We start from the raw sequence: 19,292 nt of genomic DNA on the forward strand, positions 1-19,292 counted from the left end.
ATAAAGTTAGTCTTGATATTCTATTGTTTCCCATGGTTCATTTCTGATAAGTGAAGGGAGGCTATCCTTATCTGTTTAATACCAGTATGTTTGCTTTAATTGAGAAGAAAGAAGGTTGTGGGTCAAACATTTGTCTCCAAATATGTCTACACTAGAAATTGTAGAATAACAAGAAGATACCTGGGTCTCTGGATGACTAAATCCTGAATATAACTACACTGTCCAAGATTGCTCTTGGGGGGGGGGGGGGGTGATTGAAAAGACATGACTCCTGGTTGACCCATGAGCTGAACCCCAGGCAATCAAAGGCACCTCTCTCTGTCCCTTATCTTTGGAATGTGAGTTCCACTTGCCTTCCTGCTCCCAGCAGCTGCCCCAAGGACATAGCCTTGAGATAATGATGTGGTGCTGAGACTATTTAGACAGTATAAGATAGTATACATACTTGACTGAACCTGGTTAAGGCCTCTATATAATAAACTTTTAAGATTTGACAGGTGAAAAAAAAAAAAAAAGATTTGACAGGTGGGTGTATGGATCCACTTGTCTTGTTGTACCCTAAAACAAGCCTTGTATGTAAGTTCCCTTTGGTTCTTAAATCTGCCTTCCTCTTTCTTTGGTCTCTCCCTGCCCTCCAAATACAGGGACCAGTTTCAGAGTATAACTGGGATGCTCCCAAGGAGCTTGCAAATGAACAATTACCCACCTATCCTGTTTTGTGAGAGGAAAACTCTATTGCTATTGTTGTTCTGGGTCTCATATACAGTCTAATAATTCCCTAACTTATCAGTTGAGGGAAATCACAGAATAGCAACAGTAGGCAAGAAAAGATTCTTCCATTCCCTCACAGTACTTTAAGTAATATGTTAGAGCCTCAAACTTCGGGTGGATGATTTGCTTGCATAAGAAAGGCAAACCTAGGGGCACATGGGTGGCTCAGTCGGTTGAGTGTCTACTTTTGGCTCATGGTCCCAGGGTCCTGGAATTAAGTCCCACATCGGGCTCCCTGCCCAGTGGGGAGTCTGCTTCTCCCTCTGTGTTCTCCCTCTCTCTCCCAAACAGATAAATAAAATCTTTAAAAAAAGAAAGAAAGGCAAACCTAGCTCCTGACAGGAAAAGGCTAGCTAAAAATTATTCATTTTGAAGCTAACTACCCCTAATCTTCTTTCCCCGCAATCCCATTTATAGAAATAAACCTGTATTCATATGCATACTCATACTTGTCATGAATTCTCATCTGGCATTTGGGAAACTAACTAGATATCAAGTCAAATTAGCCAATGAGAACTCTCTGACTTGCAGTTTTCACTACTTATGTTTATACTGACCGAGTGGTATTGCTCTTTAAAACCTAACCTATGGCTATATGTTTGAATTTGGTTTTTGTCTGTATTTTATGGTAAGTTATGAAAACTTAATGTATCTTACTATCTTACAGGAAATAGTTAAGAATATTCATACACTGAACAAGCCATAATTTCAAGGCTGCTAAAAGAAGAATACCATTCATATTGTATATTCAACTTTGAAATTTTTATAGCTATACATTCTTCAATACCTTTAACTTTTCCTGATTTTCAAACATCCTCTACTTCTTTCGTCTTGTCTCACAGGAAAAAGTCTCTCTACCAAGGTTAAGAACAACTTCACGTATGGTCTTGAGTGTATCCTTGTCTGTCTTCTCACTGTTATCTTTACTCTCATCTCACTGTTATCTTTACTCAACTCTTAAAGATTCTTTCCTTCTATCAATATCTTGTATGTTTGCTTGTTTTTCTATCTTAAAAACACACACAGACAAAAGTCTTTCTCTGGACCCTAATATTTCCTCTACTGCTCTGCTTTTTTCGTGCATTTATTAAACAAAAATGATTCTCATCCCTGTCTCCATTTTCTTTCTTCTCATTTATTCTCTTAATTTGCCATCTGATTTCCATCTCTATCAAGTTACTAAAATTGTTTCCAATTCATCAATTATATAAATCTCCAAAGACATTAACCAAGTCTCCATTCTCCTTGACTTTGAGCAGGAATTAACCTTGATGACTTTTTTAAAAAATGATTTTATATATCTTTGCTAATCTCTTTCCTCTTTGGCTACCCTCTTTCTCTTTTGCTAGCTCCCTTCCTCCTCTCAATCCTAAGGGTAGTCATCTGAACTGTTTTGACCCTTTTCCTAATGATTTTTTTTTCCTGAATTTCCTTTACTACCCCCTTTACACATTTTATCCTTGCAGTATTTGATTTATTATAGCTTTCACTTTTTAAAAAATTCCCTATCTTACCATTTATTCTACTGGATTTCCCATTTACTTCCATAAAAACCTGCTCCTTGAACTCTTCCTGCTTCCTCTCTAGATTTGCTGCCCAGCCCTTTCTGGGAATGTCTGTTTGCCTCTTTCTAAGATTGGTACATCTTTTCCAGAATTCCATGTTTTCCTCTTATTTTTCAGTCTTTTTTTGACTGGACTATTTCCTGGAGTTTCTGCCCTTATTTCGCTGGAGTAAAGATCCCATGGGAGGAAAATCTTCTGCAGTTCCACATCCTTGATGGTCTAAAAATCTTTATAACCATATCTGCCATTAAAACTTTGAAAATATTCCATCATTCTAGGATCCAGTGCTGTTAATAGGTCTGATTTTTTTTTCTTTTTTTTAAGAGAGGGTTGGGAAGGGCAGAGGGAGAGGGAGAGGGAAAGAGAGAATCTCAAGCAGGCTCCACGCCCAGAGAGGAGCCCGATGTGGGGCTCAATTACACGACCCTGAGATCATGACCGAAGTCAAAATCAAGAGTCGGACGCTTAACTGATCGAGCCACCCACGTGCCCCAATAGGTCTGATTTTTATTCTTTCATTGATAACGTGTCTTTTATGTTTAGAAACTTTGGGGATTTATTATCATTATTATTATTGACCAGTATTATTCCTAGTTTTTATTCTTGGTGTTACATGATAATATCTCCAGGTGTGAATCTTTTTTCATCTATTTTCTGATACCCTGTAGTCTACTCAATCTGAAAACTTATTTCCTTCTACATTCTAAAAAGATCTCTTACAATTAAAACATTTTTTTCTCACTTTTTTTTTTTTCTAAATCTCTTCTCTAGTAGTTGAATGTTAGTCCATTGGATTGGCTCTCCATGACTCTTATCTTTTCTCATATTTTCTGTTTATGTCTTTGTATGCTATGTTCTAGATTTCTTCGATTTTATCTCTGGTACTTCCCTCAAATTTTTTATTTAAGTAATCACGTTTTTAGTGTCTCAGAACTCTATTTCATTCTACGGTTGCTTCTTCTTCAGAGTACCTTGTTTGTAGCTTATAGATATAATATATTCTGAATACTGAAGCTTATAAATTGGAGTGTTTTTAAAAAATGTTCCCTTTTATTTTGTGAATTATATCTGTTTCCTTTAGAGTTTGTTTTCTGTTCTTCTTTGTCTTTCTCTTTCATAATGGTGCTTTTCCTGATTTGCCTGTTGATTCTTTATTGTATGTTTATACATACATACATACACAATATAAAATAAATATTTATGTAAATATATATTATTCTATATATATAGATTATATAAGATATATTTACATTTATATGTTATCTATAATATATAATAAATATACATACAAAATGTATATAAATATATATTTAACAACATATATAAAATATATATTTAACAACATATATAAAATATATATTTAATATGTTTAAAGTATTTAAATACATTAAATTAAAAAATTAAAATATATAAAATATATATATATACAAATTGGTCATTGATGTGGTTTTCCTTTGTTTTTTTTTTTTAAAGATTTTATTTATTCATTTGAGAGAGAGAGAGAGAGAGCACAAACAGGGGGAGCAGCAGGCAGAGGGAGAAGCAGGCCCCACTAAGCAGGGAGCCCGACACGGAGCTTGATCCTAGGACCCTGGGATCATGACCTGAGCCGAAGGCAGACGCTTAACTGACTGAACCACCCAGGCGCCCTTCCTTTGCTTTTAGTAAGTAGGATGTCTTCCAATTTTCTCTCCTATGTAGTAATTGTGAACAAGTGGCTGGGTTTGATAGGGCAGGACCAGGAATGCTAAATATCAGGTTTACTTTAGGGATGAGTAGGCAAGTAACTAGCTCTCTGGATGCTGGTCCTGAGTACCAGAATGAGAATGGTATTACTCTGTGTTGTCAACATAAAAGCTTTCATTTCCTCTCTACTATTTACACAATTCATTTGAAGAAGACTTTTGGGGTCTTTTTGGTTTCTTTGTTTGGTGGCAGGTGTCTTTGTCAGCTCTCAGTGTGTACAATGAAGAAGGAAATGTGTGTGGTGCCTGAGTCAAGTGTACCATATTTACAATGTTATCCCCATTTTCAACCCTTAATCTCACTTCTGTTCTCTGCCATGCCTCAACCAACTCTTTTGTAGCTTCTTCACTGTAATTTTTGGCAATGGTTTTGGGTGTTATTCCTAGTCAGACCTCTATTATAGCTTTGTTTCCCAGGAAATTGTTGAAGTTTTATTCACTTTTCTCTTTTCTGCTGATCATCCTTCTCTCCACATAAGTACATGCATACAAACTCACTATCTTTACTTTTTATTTATTCCTCAGTTTTTCTACTTCTAAATTTTTATTTCAGCAGTGTATAGGAAAGAACATTAGGCAAATTATATGCCGAGTCCACCATCTTGAACAGTTAGCCAAGAATAACTCTCTATAGATTTTATAAGCATATATTTGCCACTTAGATAGAACCTATTGCAGAATCCCCCCTAACTGACTATCCCTTGGTCACATGACCACCTCTACAAAATTCTTATTGAAAGGGAAATAGAATTACTTCCAGGGTAATGGGAAGAGCTCACATTTCTTTAGTTGTTTGGTAACCTAACAAATTCATTTTATTAATTAAGGAAGAGGAGAAAAATGGTGACTGGTTAGGCAACCAACAGTGTCTCCCATCACAATTTTTTTTCCATATCATCATCATTTATTAACAAGACTAGGGAAGCTCATTTTAAAATTGAGTCTTTTATCAATCAGCATCCCCCAGAGGTCAAGTGTCAGCTCCAGGATAGAAACTGCACTGGGGTCCAGCAAAGATGTAATTTTAAGACCCAATGTTTTTAGTTGGGGTATGCAAAAAGAAGGGGGAACAATGGACTGAGAATAGGTAAAACCAAAAAGGTCCAGAAGCCGAGGCTGTGGGACACTGGTGAGCTGAACAGACCTAATGGACACACATACTGAAAGAGATACTAAGGGCTAGACATGAGTCTGGAGCATACCAACCCATTCTGACAACTCATGGTGTGATAAGGGTGAGAATGAAAGGCTAACATGCTAAGGATGATAGAACATAGAGATGAAAAGGACCAAAAAACATGGATGACTTTGTTGAGCCAATGAAAATATGTTGGAAGCACTTTCACCTTGAGATTTTCTGTTTTTGAGACAATTTTGAGAAAATTAAGGCACTATTAGTCAAATCTAGTTACATACACACACGTTTGTAATTTTACACATATGGGTTCATGTTGTGCATGCATTATTTTACAAACTATTTACTCAATTGTACTCCTTGATATATTTCCATATCAAGAAATACAGATTCATGCCATACTTTTTAATTCTTATAAATTATTCCACTTTAGAGATGTGCTGTACAATAATCCCCTCTTATCTGTGCAAGATACTTCTAAGACAGCTCCAGTAGATGCCTGAAACCAATGCTAGTACCAAACCCTGTATATACTATGTTTTTTCCTACACATACATAGTTATGATAAAGTTCAGTTTATAAATTAGGTACAGTAAAAGATTAACAACAATGGCTAATAATAGAATAATTACAACAATATAATGTAATAAAAGTTATGTGAATGTGGTCTCTTTCTCTAAATATCTTATTGTAGTGTACTCACCTTTCTTCTTTGGATGTGAGAGGATAAAACACCTACTGATGAAGTGAAGTGAATGTCACAGGCATTCTGACATAGCAGTAGGCCACTATTCACCCTTTGATGATATATCAGAAGAAGGATCATCTGCTTCCAGATTGTGGTTGACCTCAGGTAACTGAAACAACAGAAAGGGAAACCTTGGACCAGGGGCAGGACTACTATAATCAGTTTAAAGCAATCCCCTATTGTTTTTGGAATAATACATTTTTAAGTACGAGTTTTAGTTGGTTGCCCAACCACCCATTAATTTCAACCCACCCTACTCAATATATTTTTTTTAAGATTTTATTTATTTGTCAGAGAGAGAGAGCAAAAGCAGGGGGAGCAGCAGGTAGAGGGAGAAGCAGGCTTCCTGCTGAGCAAGGAGCCCAATGCGGGACTCCATCCCAGGACCCTGGGATCATGACCTGAGCTGAAGGCAGACACTTAACTGACTGAGTCACCTAGGCGTCCCCACACTACTCAATATTGACAAAAGATTCATACGATCCTATTTTCTAACTGCCAGATCCTGATTGCCTACAGTACTAAATTCCTTAAATTAAAAATTGAGTCTTCTTACAGATTAGTTTCTAATTTTAACTTTATTGTCACTACCTTCCAATAAGCACCTTCTATTATAGACCAACAAGTTACTCATTATCATAGAGTGCATCTGCAATCTTGGTTCCTTGTCTTTGCTCACAGCACACTTTCTGGACAGTCTTCTTTCTCTTCATTAGGAATCCTGTCATCAGACTCTTTCCACTGACATTTTGGAAAACCCTCCAGGGATTACAAAGAGGACAAATATAGTTCTTCGAGTTCAGTGAAGTGTGTTTTCCTCTAGGTCAGGACTGTCTAATAGAAATAAGATGCAAGCCACCTATGTACTTTAAAACTTTCTAGTAGCCATATTTAAAAAAAATGAACAGGTAAAATTACTTTTAAATATATTGACCCAGTGTATACCAAATGTTAATATTTCAATAGGTACTCAATATAAGAATTAAGATATTTTACTTTTTTTTGTACTAAGTTTCAAAATATGGTGTATATTTTGTACTTACTGCATGTTTCCATTTGGATGCATCCATTTCAAGGGTACAGAGTTGCATTTGATTAGTTCTAGGGCAGTTCTAGTGGGGTCCATTTTCAATCTCCTCCTTCTTCCTTAAGTCTCCAAGGAACTGTGATAAGAACAATCTGTCATGTGAATTTCTAGCACTTTTTGTTAGTACCTCTCATTACCATGCGGCTTCCTCTCATTATTTACCTTTTGACGCATTTGTCTTGTCTCATAAGTTAACCTGTAAATTCTTTTAAGTCTGGGACCATGGGCTGATCCAATCTCAGGGTTGGGAATAACTTTAATAAAACCATGAACTAATTCTTTTGATGTATGGCTCCCCTTCACCTAGTGCCTAGGAAGTAAGCCTTTAGAATCTAATTAAGGTCAAATCCAGTGGTTGAGGCATCCACATATCCTAAGGCAGACAACTTCTCTGACTAGTGCTAGAAGGGGATTTTCTTTTCAGGATCTGAAATCTGTTTCTCTCAAGTCTGCATCTCTTGAGACCACATGAAATAAATCTAATGTCACATGACTAGTGTTTATTTGGAGATGTTCCAGGAGCTTTCTCTCTTCTATGAGAATCCTCCCAAGTTCAATCAGTACTTTTTTTTATGTGGTACGTTTTGGGGTTCTCTTCATCATCTGCTCTTCTATGAAATAATCCCAGCTTCTCTGAGGTTGTTTTTTGTTTGTTTGTTTTTTTAAGTGCTCAATCGAGACTGAACACAGAACTCCAGTTATGGTTTGGCCAGTGAAGAGTATTAAGTGGATCACTATTGACTGCCTTTCTATAAAACACAGTTCCATTATGCATCAAGACACATTGCTCATGAGAAAGGGGGATGGAAGAGGAGGAAGCTAGGACACATTAAGTCATGCCCTCATGTCGACGTTTAGTCTAGAACTGTATACACATACACCACACAGTTCTTGAGGTTAGTTAATTTTTCTTAATGTCGTCTGTCTTTTCAAATGAACCAGGGAATCTTCAGACATTTTATTTTTGGTGGGGACCGTCAGACCAAAGGACCGGCTAGCAGAGATAACTTTAAGGTAACTGAGCTGAGAATTCAGAAAGCTTAAGGAAAGCGGACCTGTAGACCAGAGAACCGTGTATAAAGTGTCCAGTAGCTGGGAGCTCCGGCTGGTGATGAAGATCGCAATTACCCGGTTCTTCAGACTTCATACTTATTGCTCTTCTCTCCTTTATAGGAATTGTTACTTCTTTGTCTTCATCTTAGGGAAAAGAATAGGAGAAAAGAGGCAGTCAACTCAAGTAATTGCGGGGAAAGTTCTCCGGTAGTGAGCTAGAGACAGGAGGCCTGACTCCGCAGGGACACCCACCTGACCGCGGAGTCCTGGGAACGCGCGCGTTCGCGCCCGTGCCCGTTTCGGGGCGCGCCCTCGGCGCCAGGCCGGTCCTCTTCGCCGCTCTGCTCTGCGGGCGGGAGGCGCGCGGCGGCGCGCGCGGACGGGGTGGGGCAGGAGGGAGCCGACGTGCCGACGTTGGCGCCGCTGCGGGCGGGTGACGTGTAAGCTCGCGCCTGCCCCGCCCCCTCCCTCCTCGCCGGGTTTGTAGGTCTGTACGGTGGTCGGGGCGCTGTACTCTGTGACTGGGAGCGACCCCAGAGAGCTCCGGGTGGGGTGCAGAGGAAGGCATAGCGGTGCAGTCGTCCGCTGGCATCTTCGGCTCTGCCCTCCGCTCCCCACCCGGCGTGGAAAGTAAAAATGAAAACGAAAGGGAGGGAGACGGGAAGGTAGGAGCTGACCGAGTGATGGGAAGCGCGTGAGCTGGGGCCGAGAGGTGAGGAGGTGGAGGTGGGAGAAGGAGGAGGGGCGCCGCGTCCAGGGGTAGGTGGCGGGAGGCAGGGACTTCGGGGTGGGCGACGCGACCGGATAGTCCCCTCGGGACAAGGGGGCAAGCCACGAGCTGTCATCCCTCGCGGGGCCTGAAGTCTTGATCGTGGTCTCTGACAGTCTGGTCCCACTCTTGGAATTTGTAGGTGGGGGGTGGTGATCAAAAAAATCAACCCAAGCCACATATTGCCCAGGTGTTAGGCCACAACGTGGTGACCAGGTGGGGTGATTTTTCTTTCCTGGGCGAGGGTAATTTGTTTTCTTTAGGTTTTGTTTGTTTTGTTACAAAGCTGTGGTAACTTTTTCGTTTTCCTCACACAGATTTTGGGAGAAAAGTATGCTTCATATTTTTTTTACCCCCACACTGAAAAGTAAATAGTCTGGTTAGGGAGTTGGTCATGGTGACTTGTGGGTGAATTTAGCAATCGCCGAGTCTAGAATTTCATTTTGAAGTAAGTAAATGTGTGCGCGTGTGAGGGTGGTGTGGGAATGGGGGCAGTTGTATTAAATAGTTTTTATATCATAAGTGAACTTATTTATTGAATGCAATGCGTTCGTGTATTTTGCTATTCTTTGGTTTAAAAGAAGCATAATTTTAGCGTTAGCTAAAAGTTTGATATGAATGGTATCACATGTACACTCAAGCTAGTAAGCATATTTTCTTTCTGTAAGTAAGATTGGATTGAATAACCAGTATCTCCATCACTAGATTTCATGTTTCATGGATGAAATGTTTTTTTTTTCTCATTTTCAGAGTGTTGTGAAAAGTTAAGAATTCAGCTTTTGATTCTACTCTGGATTGAACTTCTGTGCATGTATCTTTTATTTTTAATGATGGCTATAATAATAGTCTCGCATGAGAAAAATGCTCCTTAGAGATGCCAGTTAAGTGTAGGCTAAATAATCTTATTGAATGAATTAATTTTTCATGGTTTAGCCTTCTTGATCCCTGTTGAACAGTTTTCTTTTATCATTTCATTCATTCATGTCTTCATCTGTGCCAGACACTGTGCTATGCCTAGAAAAATCAAGAGAGATACAGTGTCTGTGCTTATGGAACTTTCTATAGTCCCACACCCTTTTAACAGAATCTTAAGTAGGGTTCCTCTTCATGTCGTGGATCTCTAGTGGACCAAAGTAAGGCTTTTCATGAAACTAAGTTATTGTCAGTATTTATATGTAACTGGCCTCTAAAGAGGAGCAGATTATTTTTCTTGAACAGCATGACTTGATTTTGCCTTTGATCAAAAAGAAAGTATATATGCCAATGTTTTGCCAGTTAAGAGTAATTTTTTCCTTTTTTTTTAAGATTTATTTATTTATTTGAGAGAGAAAGAGGGAGCACGAGTGGGGCGAGGAGCAGAGGGAGAGGAAGAGAGAGAATCTCAAGCACACTTGGGGAGCCCAACGTGGGGCTCTATCTCAGGACCCTGAGATCATGACCTGAGCCGAAATCAAGAGTTGGCCACTTAACCCACTGAGCCACGCAGGAGCCCCAAGAATAATTTTTTTTTCTTTTTGCAAAATTGGCTTAAATACAAAGTTCACAATTGGAAGTCAGTTTCTACCTGAAAAAGACTTTATTTTTCCAGCTTTTACATTGGTCTCATTGGATCTCCTATGTGTTAATAACTTCTAATTCACAAGAATTATATGCACAAAGCATATTCATCAGAAATATGTATGGTACTTACTGATAAGTAAGTTTTTTGCCCCATAGTACCTTCTCTGGGGAGGTAGTTAGCATAAGGCTTTGTAGTGCAAAGTATATCTTGATATAATGTGGCACAGTTTTCAACTTTGAGAAGATATCTACCTGAAGTTGAAATTTTAACAAACACAAACATTTATGGAAAGAAAAAGTGCATAATTACCAAGAGGAAAGACTAAGGTATCTTATGTATTTATTAATTGTAAGAAGGTAGGCATTATGTGTCTGTCTTCTACAATGTACTGTAAAGTTTTTTAAAGTAGGTACTGGGTCTTATTTCTTACATCTTTGCCTAGTATAATGCCTAGCTGATAGTAGACTATATAAATGTTCATTCATTTAGCATATACCATCTCATTTAAGTCCTCTATTTTGCATGTAGATGAGCAAGTATGTTTGAGAATGTTTGCTGTTTGTTCAGTTTCATTTTTCTGCTGTTAGGTATGATCATCAGCTTTACAGGTTGTCTTATTTCTGAAACTCATTCAGATTTAATGCAATTTAATCCATCTCTGAATATTTTGATTGAATCAGATCATTCACCTGAAAGGGGCAAAAAAAATCATTTTGAGGGGCGCCTAGGTGGCTCAGTTGGCTAAGCCTCTGCCTTCAGCTCAGGTCAGGTCAAGCCCTGCATTGGGCTCCCTGCTCAGTGGAGAACCTGCTTCTCCCTCCCACTCTGCTGCTCCCCCTGCTTGTGTTCTTTCTCTGTCAAATAAATAAAAAAATAAAATCTTTTTTAAGATTTATTTATTTATTTATTTGACAGAGAGAGAGACACAGCGAGAGAGGGAACACAAGCAGAGGGAGTGGGAAAGGGAGAAGCAGGCTTCCTGCCAAGCAGGGAGCCTGACGTGGGGCTTGATCCCAGGACTCTGGGACCATGACCTGAGCGGAAGGCAGACGCTTAAGGACTGAGCCACCCAGGCACCCCAGTTCTCGTTATTTTTATTTGACTTTCCTACTATGCCGCTCCTCATTGTTATTTGAATAGGCTAACTCTTGGGGACCTTTGTAAATTAAGATAGAGTCTCATTTTATCTTTCTGGTTTTGGAGTTTTGGGCTTATCTTCCTCCACTTCTGTGATCTCTTCAAAGAGAATTGTTAGGAAGTTCATTCATTATCAAAGGTTTGAACTGACATGGAAAATAAGGGTGGAATTTGGAAGAGGTACATAATTTTTAAGCTAGTAATATGTAATAAATTTACAGGTAGCAGTAAGCATTCTCAGGATATGTTTTAATAAGATCATTGCTGAGAAATATTTATATTTGAAGGAGAGAAAGTTCACACCTAGTTATTTAATAACTAAACCAGAGATTTTCAAACATACCGAATCAGAATTTCTGCGGATGGTGTCTGGAAATGTCTGTGTTCAAACAACTCCCCAGTGATTCCAGCGCAACCAGTTCATATTGGAGAACTTCTGATTATACCATATGAATTCAGAAGCCTCTTAATTTTCTGTCTGGTCTATTAAAGCAGAACTTCAAAAGAAGGGAGGGAATTATCTCAGGATTATGGAGTAGTCAGGTAGTTGCTAATGTTTCCCAGAATTTTTATTTTTATTTATTTTTTAAAATATTTATTTATTTTAGAGAGAGAGAGTGGGTGTGGTGGGGGTGGAGGGAATAGAGAGGGGCAGAGGGAAAGGGAGAGAGAATCCCAAGCAGAGCCCAAGGTAGGCTTCCATCTCATGACCCTGAGTCATGACCTGAACCAAGACCAAGAGTCAGACGCTTTACTGACTGTGCCACCCAGCCGCCCCACTTTCCCAGCATTTTTAGAGACTTGCTAGGTCATTTTGAAATTAAGTCAGTGACTAGCAAGTCACTCAGTTGTGTGTAGCTAAGAAACATGGCATGCAAATCTGATAAAGGAAAACATATTCCATTCCAAAGAGAGGAAATTCTTATTGGTGAGACAATTTTTCTTTTCTTCTTCTTCTTTTTTTTTTCCTATCTGGGATGGTTGATCTTGAGCCTGCAGGGAGAAGGCTGGCCCCAGACTTCTCCAAGGCCATGTTTCTTTGCCTCCAATTCTTACACGTCCAAAGACAGAAAACCACGCAGACACACCTTTGTTGGAGGGTTCTATTTGTCTTTTTAGAAAAATTTCTTTACTTACTTTCTTGAAAGTCAATAAAATGCCCAAAAGGCTAATCAGATGAAACAATATAAAAATGTTAAATTCTACTTTTAAACATCAGTAGAGATAAATATACCTTCATCTTGGTTTAAGAAACTTAATTATAAAACCCTACATAAATGATTTATAAGAAGAACTTAATGTGAGGATAATACTCAGTTTTCAAAAATAAGTGCATTTTTTCCCAGTGTGCATGCATTTTCTAAATTAGACCTGATTTAAGCAGGACTTTTAACACCAGGGGGGTTTGTTAAATGGTTTTTCTGAGCATTCTTTAAGGAGTGAAGGAAACTTAGCAAAATATTCGCACTGTCTGTACTCTGGGGATGGGGAAACAAGGAATAACCTAAAGATTACTTCTGGAAAGAGTCACAGATTAATGTTCTGAGTACACATTATTGAACAAATATTGAGTTTCTTGGTGTAGGCTAAGAACCATGCAAGGTACTGGGGGAGAGCAAGACATACACTACTGCAGTTGTGAGGTGCTAGTCAAGATGCTGGCTTTGTGAGACTTTGAATTGACTTGAAGCAAGGAAAAATACTAATACCCGTGAATGCTGCCTGGTCAGCCAGGTAGAGGCTTTGTCATTGATTTAAAAAGTGAAAAAGTTGGTATCCTAAGTTACTGATTTTGGCCATTAGCTTGGGGAAAAAAATTTAGAGTTATTAGGGAGTTTGAAAAATGATTGATTTAACTCCAGTTTTTCAGAGCTCTTCTCTTTGTATTTATTGGATATAATGGAGATGCTAGTTAAGAAATATCAGGTGAGTGAAAGCTGTTCCTACATTCTTCTACTATGGTTTTCCTTCTGAGCCCACTCCTACCCTAGGTTTTCTAGTAACGTCAACTTTTACCATTGCTTTTTGTTTTCTGTTATATTAGCCTGAGATTTAGAAAATACCCAAATATTAATTTTAGAATTAAATTTCTGCGTGTATAAGTTCTTGAGTTCGGGGCGCCTGGGTGGCTCAGTTGGTTAAGCGACTGCCTTCGGCTCAGGTCATGATCCTGGAGTCCCGGGATCAAGCCCTGCATCGGGCTCCCTGCTCAGCAGGGAGTCTGCTTCTCCCTCTGACCCTCATGATCTCTCTATCTCATTCTCTCTCTCAAATAAATAAAATCTTAAAAAAAAAAAAAAAAAAAAAAAAAGTTCTTGAGTTCTTTGAGAAGAGTGGCGTGAGTTGAATAAATCACGTTAGATTTTTATTTCTTTTGTGTTTGAGAAAACTTACTAGTTTGCAAAACATCTCCTTAAGGACTAAAATAAATTAATCAAATGATTAAATTAACTTACGTGGGGGAGGGGGGATATTTTTGAGGTCCCGAAATGAAGATGATGTTAACATTAAAAAAATATATATTTTATATATATGTGTGTGTGTGTATGTGTCCAGACCTGTAAATACTGCCCCTTTTTTGTGGCCACTTTGGCCTCCTTTTATCCTTCTCAGTCCATCCATCTGGCCAAAATACTTACTGAGAACCTACTATGCCCCAAACACTATTTTATTTTTGGTGATGTGGATACTGCAATAAATAAAGCAAAATTCCCACCCTCACAGGGCTCATATTCTATTGGATGAAGCTGATTAAAAACACAAAATATGTGTCATGTGATAAGTGCCATGAAGTAAAGTGAGTTGGATGTTAAGAGAAGGATCAAAGAAGGGGGTGCTATTTTAGATAGGGTGTTCAGAGAAGGCTTCTCTGGTAAAGAAACATTTAAGCAAAGACCTGAGGAAATGAAGGAACTACCTATGTGGCATGTGGGAGAAAACTGTTCATGCAGGGAGATCTGCTTACTGTAGTTATATCACTGGAAGGAAGGCCAATATGGATGTCCCAATATGAACAAGGAGGAGAGTTACAAGAGATCAGATCAAAATGTAAGAGAAAGCCATATTCTTTAAGCCTTTTGAAGTTTACTCAGAGATATGGGAAACCTTTGAAAGGTTTTGAGCAGAGGAGAGCCACAAATGTTAACCTGTTTTGGGGAAGAATCATTCTTGTTTATGTATGGAAACTAGATTGTTAGAGAGTAAGGATGAAAACAGGGAGACTAGATAGGCGATTGTAATAATCCAGGGAAGAGAGGGTGATAGTCAGAAGTGGTCAGATTCTGAGTGTATATATATATATATATGTGTATTTAAGATTTTTTATTTATTTGACAGAGACACAGCGAGAGAGGAACACAAGCAGGGGGAGTGGGAGAGAGAGAAGCAGGCTTCCCACCGAGCAGGGATCCCGATGCGGGGCTCGATCCCAGGACCCTGGGATCATGACCTGAGCTGAAGGCAGACGTTTAACGACTGAGCCACCCAGGCGCCCTGAGATTCTGAGTATATTTTGAAGGTAGAGTTGGGAGAATTTGCTGATGAGTGAAGCATAACTCCCAAGTTTTTTTGGCCTTAGCAACAGGCAGAATGGAGTTGTGATTGATTAAAGTGAGGTAGACCACAGGAGGAGATTTTCACTGGGAGATCAATTTTGATATTTTTAAGTTTGAGTTGACTATTAGACATGCAAGTGGAGATGTGAGAGAGTAATGGGTATACAAATCTGGAATAGAGATGAGATGTGTGGGATGGAGGTAAGAATTTGGAATTAGCATATAAATGATACTTAAAGCCTTGACACTGAATGGGATCACCTAAGGAACAAGTGTAGCTAGAGAAAGGGTCTGAGATCTGATCTTAGGGCACAGCAGTGCTTAAAGGATAGGAGGATGAGGAGGAACCAACAGGAGAAAAAGTGCCAGTGTTGTTGGAGAAAAAACAAGAGATGAGATATTGGTGTCCTAGATGCAAAGTGAAGCAACTGTATCTAGAAGGGCTAGGTCCAAAACTGACAGGAATTAAACAAGGACTGAGAAGTAACATTGAATTTGGCAATGTTGAGGTTATTTGTGAGGTTATTTGTAACATTGAATTTGGCGATGTTGAAGTTATTTGAGCTCTTTTGGTGGAACAGTGGAGGTAGAAGCCTGATTGGAATGGAATTATGTTGTAGATAAGCTGAAAAGTAGGGTGTTAATTGAAGAGGGCTGTGGAGTCAGTGGAGGTTTTTAAATATGGGAGCCCCTATACCATATTTTTGGGCTTGGAGATGATCCTGTAGAGAAGAAAATATTACTAATAGAGAGGGGACAGTTTCACTTCAGCAATTTTATCATGTATCCCCACTGAATAAATTTTTCTTGAATGAATTAATGAAGGGATAAAAAGTGTTTTCACCAGATGCAATATATTTTTTATTGGTGCTAAATAAGAAGTGGGATAAAGAACACTTTGTTTAACAACTTCTTTTTCAGATGATTGTGAAAATTGATTAGGTTTCAGTCTTTCTTGGTTAGATTACCACCTTGAGTTTTACTTTTTCACCCTGGTGAGCCTGGTGTTTCTCAGGTCTTTACAAATGGTCTCTTAAAGTGTGCTGCTATGATGGGCTTGTCTAATCTTTTACTTTATGTCCCTTTTCCCCTTTAACCTTTTAAAAAGTTGGTACCTATTTAAAAAAATTGGCGACCTATTATGAACTATTACCTTAAATGGCAATGAAGCACAATGTGTGTAGGAACATTAAACAAGCACCCAGATGCTCAGTGTTCAGATGTTCAGTCTCTCGTTAACCTAATAATTTTTAGGTAGTATTTTCAGAACCTACGATTTGCCATTTAGTTTGATGCTTTAAAACTGTTATCTCTCTTATTAGCCTCTGTATTTATTGAAACTTAATTAAAAGTTTTAATTATGGAATATTTCAAGAATATGGGAAATTTCAGAAAATAACAAATGCTAATATACTTGCCATGCAGATTAACAAGTTTTAATTTTTGTCTTATTTGCTTCAGATCTTTGTCTTTTAAAAAATACTGCAATTTACAGTATATAAACCAAGGCGTAATGAGGGGGTTGATGGAAAGAAACGGGATTAATTAACTTGGTGAAGAGAAGACTTAAAGTAGGATGACTGGTGTGTTCACCTACTTAGAAGTCACTAATGTGGGAAAGAGTGCATAAATTTGATAACTTAAGTACAGATAGTTTTTTTTAAGTATGTTTATGATCAGAAAGCAACATCCAGTAGTCAATTATTTTATGGTCTATACTTATATGGAAATTTTTATAAAACATTGAAAAACATCATTGTTCAACCTATACAGATGTGATTTTTATTAAGTCAACAGATACCATGATTTTCCTGGTATCTTCACTAGAAAAATTGTTAACCAACAATATTTAGAGAAATGACTATATTACTGTTTAAAAAATTTAAAGTCACATGCTATAATTTTTTAAAACATTAGAGAAAGTGAATTTTAAAAATGTTTGTAATGCTTTTTGAAATATGGTGTTTCTTTCAGTAATTAGATTTTAAAAAGGTAGGGAGTGTCATTGTCAAAACTTGTTTTTCCTCTCAATTGTAGAATATATAATTTATTACTAAGAAAAGTGGCCTAGAAGTTAGAATAGAAAGAATGAGAACTAATAGGCCTGACCCTTTCAAACATTTTTTCAGTTTAGGAAGCTGTGAGTGGCAGAGGATGAAGCCTCATAAGAAGTGATGGTTCATCTCAGAGCAAGGCACAGGGAAATATTCTGGTGGACTCTATTTGTCAGGGCATGTTTCTGACTAATATCACAGAAAGCAAAAGAAAGTGCTCTGTTTTTTTATCGGTAGTTAAGTTTTTACTCATAAATATTGAAACAAACAGTTCAGACCTGAATGTTAAATAATGGCCATGGCAATACCTTTTTTTTCCAGAAATAATAAATAAAGCATATATATTAAGTGCAGTGTAGTAACATCACAGAATTTTTACTCTCTATGTATTTGTGCATAGAGAGGCATTCATAATGCCTAGTGAGTTAGTTAATAATTTACTCTCCTGTTTTTATATTTTTTGTTTACCATATAAATTCATCTGAGTCCTGATTTTAGTGTTTTTCTCTACTTGAGAAAGAGGGGTAGTGAGTGTGTGCCAACTTCTTTTATATAATGTCGGTGTTAGGGCTATTTAAGAATTTCCTCTACTAGCACAAAACAGTAAGGAGTAAAGATTAAGGTCATCATACCCTTTGATAAATATTTTTTTTGGGTTCTGAGTGGATAATCCTAGCTGTTTGGGTGTAAAAACTTGAGTTAGATTTCCAAAAGAAGCTCATATTCAGGAATGTGTGGTGCTCCATAAAGTTGTGATATAGTGGAACAAGTGTAAGGTCAGCAAAACCCTTTCTCTCTAAAGAGCTAAGGCTAGAGAATCACTAGAGTTTTGGTTTGGTGAATTCAGGTTTTATTAAGGGACAGACAGAAGTTCTTTGGGTCTGTCCTCCAGAAGTCCATAGGTTGGGGTGGAATGAGAATTCTGCCTTTCTCAGATAATCTGAGCCAGGACCTTTTCAACTGGACCGGTGTGGAGAGAGTTAAGATACACACTCCTAGTATGTTGTGTATCTATTCCATGTATTCTCTAGAGTAATATGTGAACTTGTTTGGGGTTTGTGAAATGCTTTCTGACTACTCTTCTTGTTCTTAACTGGTACTGATATGTTTTTCTAGACACTTGTTTTTTCAAGGGCATTTAAAGAAAAGCTTTCTTTATCCTTAAAAAGTAAAATTAATATAATTACAGAGGTCTCTTTTATAATATGAAGACTTCGGTTTTTAGTTATGAGCCTAACTAGGTCCATTCTTCCTAGGGTGGGAAACCTGGGGTTAATATAAGTAAGTAGTTGGGGGAAGTAACTTAGAGAGTATCAATCTTATATAAATTTCATTTTTAATAAATCATTATGTATGTTGATTTATATAAAACGTGTATATGTGTGTATTATTTATCTTTTCCTTACTTTCTCTGTTCTTCATGCTCCAAGTGTGTTTTCTAATTTGATTGGAAACAATTGAAGAGCACTTGCTTCTTGCTTAAGAATGAGTTAGGATATAAAGTAAACTTCTTGGGTGGAAATTATGCATAGTTAAAATTGCCCTTGAGCATCCTTCAGTTGGACACAAGTTTGTCAAAACACACTGTCATAGTATGTTGTGTGCAGTCATGTCTTTTTTCCAGACTTGGAAAATAATCAGTTTCTTCACATGAACTAGGTGAAAAAGTTGGCTTGCTTTAATGGCCATGATGTGTGTATATATATATTTTTAAAATATTTTATTTATTTATTTTGAGAGAGTGAAAAGAGTGCATGTGGGGGGAGGGGCACAGGGAGAGAGAATCTCAAGCAGACTCTACATCCAATGCCGGGCTTGATCTAATCTCACAAAAATCAAGAGTCCAACACTCAACCTGCTGAGTCCCCCAGATGCCCCCGTATATCTTTTTAAAAAGGGGAACATGGTTTTAAACATTGCAGTGCAGCAGGATGCTCACACTTTGAGATGCATATGGTGATTCAAACATGAAGGGAGCATCATATTTTTATTGCTCATCCCCTATTCACTCTGGAGCAAGTATTCAGTGTATTAAATAGTGGCAGAATCTCCAGTATTATTGTTTTTGTCTATAACTTTTATTTGGCATGTTTTATTTGGTTGATTCAAATAA

The 19,292-nt window shown here is 37.9% G+C and overlaps 2 protein-coding genes and 1 non-coding gene across 3 annotated transcripts in view; 1 reads left to right on the top strand and 2 right to left on the bottom strand.

Moving 5' to 3' along the window:
• Positions 1-8,456, bottom strand: part of GRIK2 (glutamate ionotropic receptor kainate type subunit 2) — a 1,100,253-nt gene extending 1,091,797 nt beyond the window's left edge. Inside the window, exons 1-4 of the mRNA XM_032408162.1 lie at positions 8,357-8,456; positions 8,107-8,248; positions 7,008-7,127; positions 5,920-6,073 (exon numbers count right to left, since the gene is read on the bottom strand). The gene's annotated coding sequence lies outside the window, so the exon portion shown is untranslated. The remainder of the gene's footprint in view (positions 1-5,919; positions 6,074-7,007; positions 7,128-8,106; positions 8,249-8,356) is intronic.
• Positions 8,457-8,524: 68 nt separating this feature from the next.
• ASCC3 (activating signal cointegrator 1 complex subunit 3) overlaps positions 8,525-19,292 on the top strand; it is a 366,263-nt gene continuing 355,495 nt past the window's right edge. Inside the window, exon 1 of the mRNA XM_032408161.1 lies at positions 8,525-8,816. The gene's annotated coding sequence lies outside the window, so the exon portion shown is untranslated. The remainder of the gene's footprint in view (positions 8,817-19,292) is intronic.
• On the bottom strand, positions 12,540-12,672 carry LOC116634804. The gene has a single exon (XR_004300046.1). It is a non-coding gene; the product is annotated as a small nucleolar RNA SNORA38 (small nucleolar RNA).

This window comes from Phoca vitulina, unplaced genomic scaffold, assembly GCF_004348235.1.
Source record: "Phoca vitulina isolate PV1807 unplaced genomic scaffold, GSC_HSeal_1.0 scaffold9, whole genome shotgun sequence".
Lineage (NCBI taxonomy): Eukaryota > Metazoa > Chordata > Mammalia > Carnivora > Phocidae > Phoca > Phoca vitulina.